The 8,393-nt window shown below is 38.3% G+C and overlaps 1 non-coding gene across 1 annotated transcript; it reads left to right on the forward strand.

Moving 5' to 3' along the window:
- Positions 1 to 7,771: 7,771 nt before the first annotated feature.
- Positions 7,772 to 7,878, forward strand: LOC148852667 (small nucleolar RNA R71). The gene has a single exon (XR_016100105.1). It is a non-coding gene; the product is annotated as a small nucleolar RNA R71 (small nucleolar RNA).
- Positions 7,879 to 8,393: the final 515 nt, after the last annotated feature.

An 8,393-nucleotide genomic window follows, 5' to 3' on the forward strand; every position in this document is an offset into this window, starting at 1 on the left:
GATTCATAATTAACAAGAAGTCCAAAAGTTTGAGGATTAGTTATTGCATCCGTGGTACTTATTAAAATTCAAAATTTTCAAACTGCCTGCCAAAATATTGAAGGATGAAGGACGCCATGACCGTGACCCTCCCCAAATTTTATGGACCATACACCCTACCCCATGACCACAATCCTCCCCAAATTCTATGAACCACATTCCCTACCCCACGATCACAAGTGAGGAATTGTCCTTCTAACCACCCTTACAATTTTGGAGGCTAATTTCATTAAAAAATTTTCAAAATTTTTGGGACTAATTTCTTTTAAAAAATTCTTTAAATTTTTGGGGGTTAATTTCTTTCAAAAACTTTCTCTGAATTTTGGGGGCTAATTTCTTCCAAAATTTTCTTTAGAATTTTGAGGGATAATTTCTTTCAAAAATTCCTTACAATTTTGGGGGCTAATTTCTTTCAAAAAAAATTCCACAAAATTTTGGGGGTTAATTTCTTTCAATAAACTTCTTCAAAATTTTGGGGGCTTTTTTCTTTCAAAAATTCCTTACAATTTTGGGGCCTAATGTCTTTCAAAACAATTCCTTAGAATTTTGGGGGCTAATTTCATTAAAAAAAAAATCCTCAAAATTTTAGAGGCTAACTTCTTTCAAAAGTTCCTCGGAATTTGGGGAGCTGCTTTCAAAAGTTCCTCGGAATTTTGGGGGCTAATTTCTTTCAAAAATTTCACAAATTTTTGAATGCTAATTTCTTTAAAAAATTTCACAAAATTTTGGGATCTAATTGGCATTTATACTAAAGGAAAATACTATGCCCATTTTTGCACAATAATAGGCAAACCCACTCTTGAGTAGGGGCTAAATAAAGTTATCTAATATTGAAGTATTGCCATTAATTAAGGACTACATAGTCTACAGTCGTCTGGTTAAACACTTGTTTAAGAAGGGTTGTGGATTCTCCTTACAAAGTCCAGTCACATATACTTTTCACATTTAAACCGTAGAAGCTATTTGTACGATAGATATCGTCTCCCCTAAGATAACATGTAGTAGGAGCCTACATGCATGGGAATCAGAGCAAATATATTCCCTACATCACAACCTAACACGTGTACTCGTCGGAGCAACTTAGGGACCTGAGCCCTTAACCACCAGGAATATTCAAAAAATAGTTACCCATGCACGAAGTGAGCAAATATGTTCCCTTCATCTATAAATGGCAGGGTTCATGGCATGAAAAGGCATGATAACTATCATCCATATTAGACTCAAGTCATTCAAAATACCCTATTATTTCAGCTCCAACTATTCTATTAGTCTAAGCAGTTGATCTTTCTAGTTAGCATCATTCTGGCCTTTATTCCCCAAGGCTCAATTTGGAAGGAGAACAAATGCAAAATATGTACAGTACAAATACAAATACAAGATTTTGCACTTTACATATTTGCATTTGCACTCCTTCCAAATTTAACCTATGAATTCCACTCTCATCTTCCCAATCTAGTCTCATCCGTAATGCCATTGTTCTTCCCAGCATCTTACTCTCTCTACCTTTGGAACTTGGACCATCTTCATAATGTCCCACCTACGTTATCCTTAACCCAATGATGGATGGTCATTAGGGACGACATGCTTCTTTTCCTTCAAATAAAAGCGTGAGGGTTTGGATAAGCCTTGCTTTTGTAGGACAGTCCTTTGGTGATTTTCTTGGTTGAAAACCCCACTAAAGACAATAGTTGAACTTTGTTGGATTTCACCACGGCATGTGAGATAGTCGGACATAGGAAGAATTGAGAACACCATAAGACTTGTTAAAGGAAGTTGTAATCTTCTAGCCATTGGATGATGGTTGCATTTGTTGACTCAAAAGATGAGAGGAAGAGAGTATCCCATTGAACGTGCTAGAAATTTGTCGAAACAAATTTTGTTATATGAATTAATACAAAATATGGAGACAAATTATAAAATAAATTTGTAATAAAGGAAATGAAAGAGACTAAACTCTCTTTGATTCTACTCGATGATGTGAACAATTTCTTATTAATGGTAGAATTCAATGAAGACGAGGGTCTTCATTGAATGTAGACTTTAGCACTTTTGAAAAGTTGATGTAGATTTCTTCTCTCCAAACTCCGTGCTTGATCAACTATGAAGAGCGCTTCTCTAAGCCCACTTATCTGGCTTAAAAATTCACATGTCCACGGGGTATACATAGACCTATGGAACAAGTTATCTAGAAACTTTTGCATTGATAGATAAAACGAGTTCAAATCAAATTCTCTTTGTTGTGAGGGTTGTTTATTTTGTTATTTTATAGTTGTTGGTAGCATGCTGTCAGCCTAAGATGTTGTTAGCCATTGTCTTTTATTTCCTTTTTACTTGTTTGTTAGTAAGGATCAGCCCCTTTGTCGAACAAAGGTAATGATCAGCGATTCACTCTCTCTGATGGAAACAAAAGCTTCCGACAACTGATTTCAATCATTGAAATTTGTTTTGCAAAATATATTTATATAAAAATATACATATATATTACGGTTTCAAAACGTTTGCAAAAGGTTTTAATTCTCAGGATCCATGTGAGTAAAGAGTGCAGCACTGTTCCGTGTAGCCAAGGGAGAGTTTCTCTCTTATTAGACAGTGTTTGATCATTAAGGGCTGAGAGGTTAAATGTAAGACCATTGATGGTAATACCTGATGGGCTAATCTTGCATCTACCCACAGTCCCTGGGTTTTTATATGGTGGCTTGGCCCAGGGACCACCTAGTGTTAGTGTTGGGCCCATTAAGAGCCCATGGTAATGAGATCAGGGGTTTACTATCCATAACAGTGAATTCGGCTAGGCCTTATAATAGAGGCTAAGCTGAACCCATGTGGCTGATGTGTACATCAATGTTTGAGTCCCATGCCATACAAGGAAACCCAACTGGGTAGCAGTTTGTAAGGTTAGTAAGCACATGGACTTAATGGGCCTAAAGCCCAAATCAAACTGGTCTAATTTGATTAGTTAAAGAAGGGGGCGGATCTGAGATTTGGATCGGGAAGCTCCTAATGAGATTAGGAGGGCTGATCTAGATCTGCAGATAAGATAAGGGATTATTCGTATCTCTTAAAGAGATTCAAATTCAAATAAGGATTTGGATTAGAAAACTCCTATTGAGATTAGGAGCTCTTTTTAAGGTTATAAAAGGAGGAGGAGGGTGAACCTCTAGACACATCATCTCATCACAACAGATCTAAGATCACAGAAAGAGAGAAGACAGCTATAGTAAGACTGTGCCATCTTTTGCTCTTGCACCATCCTCCTGCTGCCACCATTGCCAATTCGTTCTCCACTGTAGGAGCGATTAAGAAGGGTTCTTGATATTAGTTTTTGGAGAAAAACTGATTTGAAGTTGTGCTCACATACCCTCCATCAAATTCTTGCTAAAGGATTCGGTTATTGTGAATAACCTGCTGATTCAGCTCCACCCTACATTGTGTCATCTTCAGTGGGAGCAGCCTTTGGAGTTTTTCTTGGGTGTGAATACCTTCATTAGGAGATATTGTTTCTTCGTATCAAGTACCTCCCTCTCCTACCTTTTGGTTTCAGATCTAGTTCGGTTTAGGTTCAAGATTGATCATTGAAAATGCAGATTTTCTAAAACAGGGAATGTGAATCCCACACGGGAGAGAGAAATTTTTTAAATTTCGTCCTACCTACCTGTAGGGTTCAGCTATCCATATGATGGATCTTTCATCCCTTCATCCACAACTCAACGGTCACCTACAACAAGCTTATAACTCATCGAATGCCTGCGATGAACATACAATTCATTGCACTTTTGTGATGAACTTGTACTCAACTCAAGCCAAAACAGATTTTAGTTAATGAAAACTTGCGATGAATTTTATACTTGTGTGGTTTCGTGATGAACCTTGGACGTGCGTGCCTTTGCAATACACATCAGATACACATGGTTTGGTGATGAACTTCGAAGATGCACGATCTTGCGATGAACCCAAGACCCTTACAAAACCATGGGTCGCTATGAACCGGAGTTAAATAATCGACCACACGTGGAACTTTAAGTTACACACGTAACAAGTACCACATAGTAATGCGCTTAGATTACACTAGCAAGTGCACTAGCCGATCAAGTAATATAATGATGAGTAGAGTATCGTTCCCACGATGATTGATCCAACAACTTCTAGTACTGAATCAGTCGTATGTTATCTGATAAACCGAAATATTAAGCAAAGAAAACCCTAACTACTAACTAGCAAACTACCCTAAACAGTTTCGGATCAGACCACTTTCAATGATAAGAAGAATTACTACATTTAAGAACGAACATAACTGATTTAGCAATTAAATTCTTAAGCTGTCCAACCGAAGTGAATTTAGTCTCGGGTTGGCGTAACCCTAGTTTTATGAGCAGCCTCTCTCGAGCGCAGCCCACCCTACCTATAAGCAACAATTCCTATATCTCTATTAGAAATTTAATCACCATAGATGCATTAAGAACAAAAAATTCGCATGTCATCAATTCAGGTATGAATGATTACCAACCGAACCATGCAAATTATCTCTAAGATGCATTCTGTCTGTTTTCTTGATTAGATGATCTGATTACCAAAACTCTTTCTCAAGCAATTCAAATAATCCTAGATACAAGAACAATTCGGCCAAGATTATTCTATAAATCAAAAATCCTAATTAAGAATCCTAAGAATAAATCACAATCAACTACTTAAAATTAATTACAAATTATAATTAAAATTCATCATGGTTCGCATAAAAGAAAGAAAGAAGAAAGATTCAATAAAGAAACATCAAGAAGCCCTAATCGAATCTAGGTTACCAAATTGCAGAATCAAAGAAGAAGACGACCTAAGAAATCTACATCAGTCTTCGATCTTCTCCTCTTCAATTCACATTCAGCAGCATTCTTCCTCTCCAGCAGTTCTTCTTCTTCCTCTGTTTTGTCTTCAAGGGTCCGAACCCTAATTCTGGTGCATTCCCGGATGAAAACTTGCAGGCTAAGGAATGGCTTCAGCACGTCAGCAGTGCGGTTGCAGATAATTTGGGCCTAATTTTGACCTCGATTCAGTTCGTATTTATCAAAACTCAAAACATAAAAGTTGTAAAACTTTTCTTATATTTTCAATGCATCTTGAATAATCTCAATCAGAGTCTGGATGAGAGAGTTATGCCTAAATTATGATGCAGTGCTAAAATTGTCCAGAATTACCCAATTAGCCTTGTTTTTCAGTTAACGCCTCCTTTCGTGTCCTAAATCAAAATATAAGAATAATGAGTCCATTTAGGCACTAAATAAGTATAAAAGACTAACTATTAAGGGATATAAAAATGATAATTTTCATTCTCATCAAATCCCCCCACACTTAGCTTTTGCTCGTCCTCGGGTAAAGATATTACCCATAAACTGATCATCCCCTAGATTATTTCCAACTATCAAATGACTTTTAGGATGAGAATGTGTTAAGTGATCGGAAATGCTACACAATCACTCCGATGCATCCCCATGATTAGCCACTCTTACCACATACATAAGAACAAAGGAAAGGAGAACATGAGCTTCTTCATGCTCCAGCACTTAAGTCCGTTCAATATGTATAGCAGCTCCTTAACCGCCATGATTAACCATCATCTCGAGCTTGGTCTCAAATCTGTCAATGCACTTAATTGAATTTCCAACTATATTTTTATCCCTTTGAACCTCAGTCATCACTGAACTCTTTTTCTTTTTTTCTATTTTTTTGGTGTGAGTGCAATTTATGCTCCATCTCACACGGGTCACAGGCTAGAGGCAGATAATAGTACTCATATTCCAAGTTGCTAGTTTTACTATTCAGCTTGGAATAGCGGAGTTGAGATTGAACTCATATCATAAACTGCTAGTTTTACTACTCAGTTCATGATAGTGGAGTCATTTGGACTATGTCCCTTCTTCTTCTTCTCTTTTCCTTTTTTTCAATTGTTGAACATCATGCATTAACAGTTCAGATGTGAACATAGCTCGAATGATCATTAATAATTCAATCAAGTGCATTCTACACATGAATAGAGTTAGGGCTGGTCATGATGAAAATCCTATTCGACTTCCCTGACCTCATGATTTGTGATAAGTTTGGATCATTCACAAGAATAAATTCTAACACTTACAGTGATTTCCCTCAACTCATTGTATTCCCTCTTGGAATTCACCTTATAAACAACAATAATCTTGAGGGAATTCTAGTTTATTTGGCCTATCAATGCATGTGTGTTGGGGTGATTGAGGTGCATAGCTATGGCCTAACTCACCTACACTTAACATGAACATTGCCCTCAATGTTCTTAGTGCTAGAGAGTGAAAATGAATCCAGCAATAAGGGTATTTGCATGAAGAGCATTATCGAGTAATGAGAGGGGTTTAGAGGACTTTCCTGAAGATCCTTCTAAAATCTGGAGTGGCTCTTTTGTTTGGAACCTCTAGCTGCTAAGAACCACACAAAACTAGGAAGAGAGAATGATAAACACTAAGAGAGCAACAATCTACAAAATGAAGAAAACTTAATGCTACCTAAAAAGAAAAGCATAAAGAAAAAGAACAATCAGCAAGAAAGAAAAAGAACTACTCATCAGTATTGGGTTGCCTCCCAACAAGCGCTTGTTTTCAATCTGAAGCTCGACAGTCTAGTGGGATCAACGATCATCTAAGTATATAGTCGACGGAGTAGGCAATGTTCCACCCACTATATATGGCTTGAGGCGCAGAGCATTGACCTTAAATGTGCCTTGTGTCGGGTGAGTGACTTCTACGGCTCCATGAGGGAAAATTTGTGAGATGGTGAAGGGTCCAGACTATCTTGATTTCAGCTTGCCCGGGAACAACCAGAGATGTGAATTATACAATAACACTTGTTGGCCCACATGAAAATCACGCCTTAGCAAGTTCTTATCATGCCATCTTTTAGTCCTCTCCTTGTAAATCTTGGCAATCTCATAGGCTGCAAGTCTGAATTCATCCATCTCATTTAGCTGCAGTCATCTCTCAGCTCCTGTGACCTGTATGGGGATATGTCGATGGGTGTTTTATATGCAGTTCTATATGCCCATAATGCATCATCTAACTTGATTGCCTAGTCCTTCCTAGAAGAGTCTACTCTTCTCTCCAAAATTCTTTTGAGTTCCCTATTAGCTAACTCGACTTGGCCACTGGTTTGAGGGTGATATGGGGTTGCTAATTTGTGTGTAACACCATATTTTCGCATCAACCACTCAAATTGGGTATTGCAGAAATGATTTCCCCTATCACTAATTATAGCTCGAGGTGTGCGAAATTGGGTGATTCCTCCATCCGGGGTTGAATGCACGAGGGTACTGATTGCCTTGCTGCCTTTGAAAGTTGCCAACAAAGTCTACCTGCTTGGGGACTGCACAAATTGATTTCCAACTTGGCATTTAGTGCTGATATGACCTCCCCCACACCATTCATATGTCACGGTCTGACCATGCATGGCTGATATCTGCATCTCATCTATCTTCTTACTAAGTGCACTGATTTGCACATATAGAGTTGTATAGGTGTCCACATTGTGAAGTCAGGACTATCTCCTAACTTGTGCTCTCTCGGAATGCCAATGGTAGTTGTTAGCAACCATCTCCTCTATGAGTGCATGGGCAACTTCAGGTGTCTTGTTATTGATAGAGCCACCAATTGCAGCATCCATAATGGTCTTGTTGGCTTCGATTAGCCCATTATAGAAAGTTTGGACTTGTAGCCATATGGGAAGTCCATGATGAGGGGCCTTCCTCAACAGCTCCTTGTAACACCCCCATGACTCATACAATGACTCTCCATCCAGATGAAAGAAAGTGGTGATATCATTCCTCATCTTTGCTGTCTTGGATGGAGGAAAATACTTGGAGAGGAATCGGCTAGCCATCTCATCCTTGTCCTTTAATAAGAATGGGAACAACCTGAGCCTCAACGAATCATCACTAACCCCATTGTGCTTGAATGTATCACAGATTTCCAAGAAGTTGGCGATGTGAGTGTTCGGGTCTTCATGAGCCATGCCACAAAACTTATTTGTATTTTGTATCATCTGAATTATGATTGGTTTGATCTCAAAGTTGTTGGTAGCTATTGTTGGGCTTACAATGCTTGAAGCAGCCTAGTGAGGGTTGGTTTGGCATAGTCCATCATGGTGCTTGGTTCGGCCTTCTCTTCAATTTCAGCTATCACTTGCCTAGAAGCTCTAATGCGGCTGCGGAGAGTTCTTTCAATTTCGGGTTCATAGGTGATGCCCTTCGTTTCACTTTTGCGTGTCATAAACTGTACAAGTCAAAGTCATAAAGAGGCTAATATAAACATATCAAAAAAGTAATCTACCAAATCAAGAAAATTGAA

Source organism: Nelumbo lutea, chromosome 5 (assembly GCF_056320005.1).
Source record: "Nelumbo lutea isolate HS-2025 chromosome 5, American lotus-T2T, whole genome shotgun sequence".
Classification (NCBI taxonomy): domain Eukaryota; kingdom Viridiplantae; phylum Streptophyta; class Magnoliopsida; order Proteales; family Nelumbonaceae; genus Nelumbo; species Nelumbo lutea.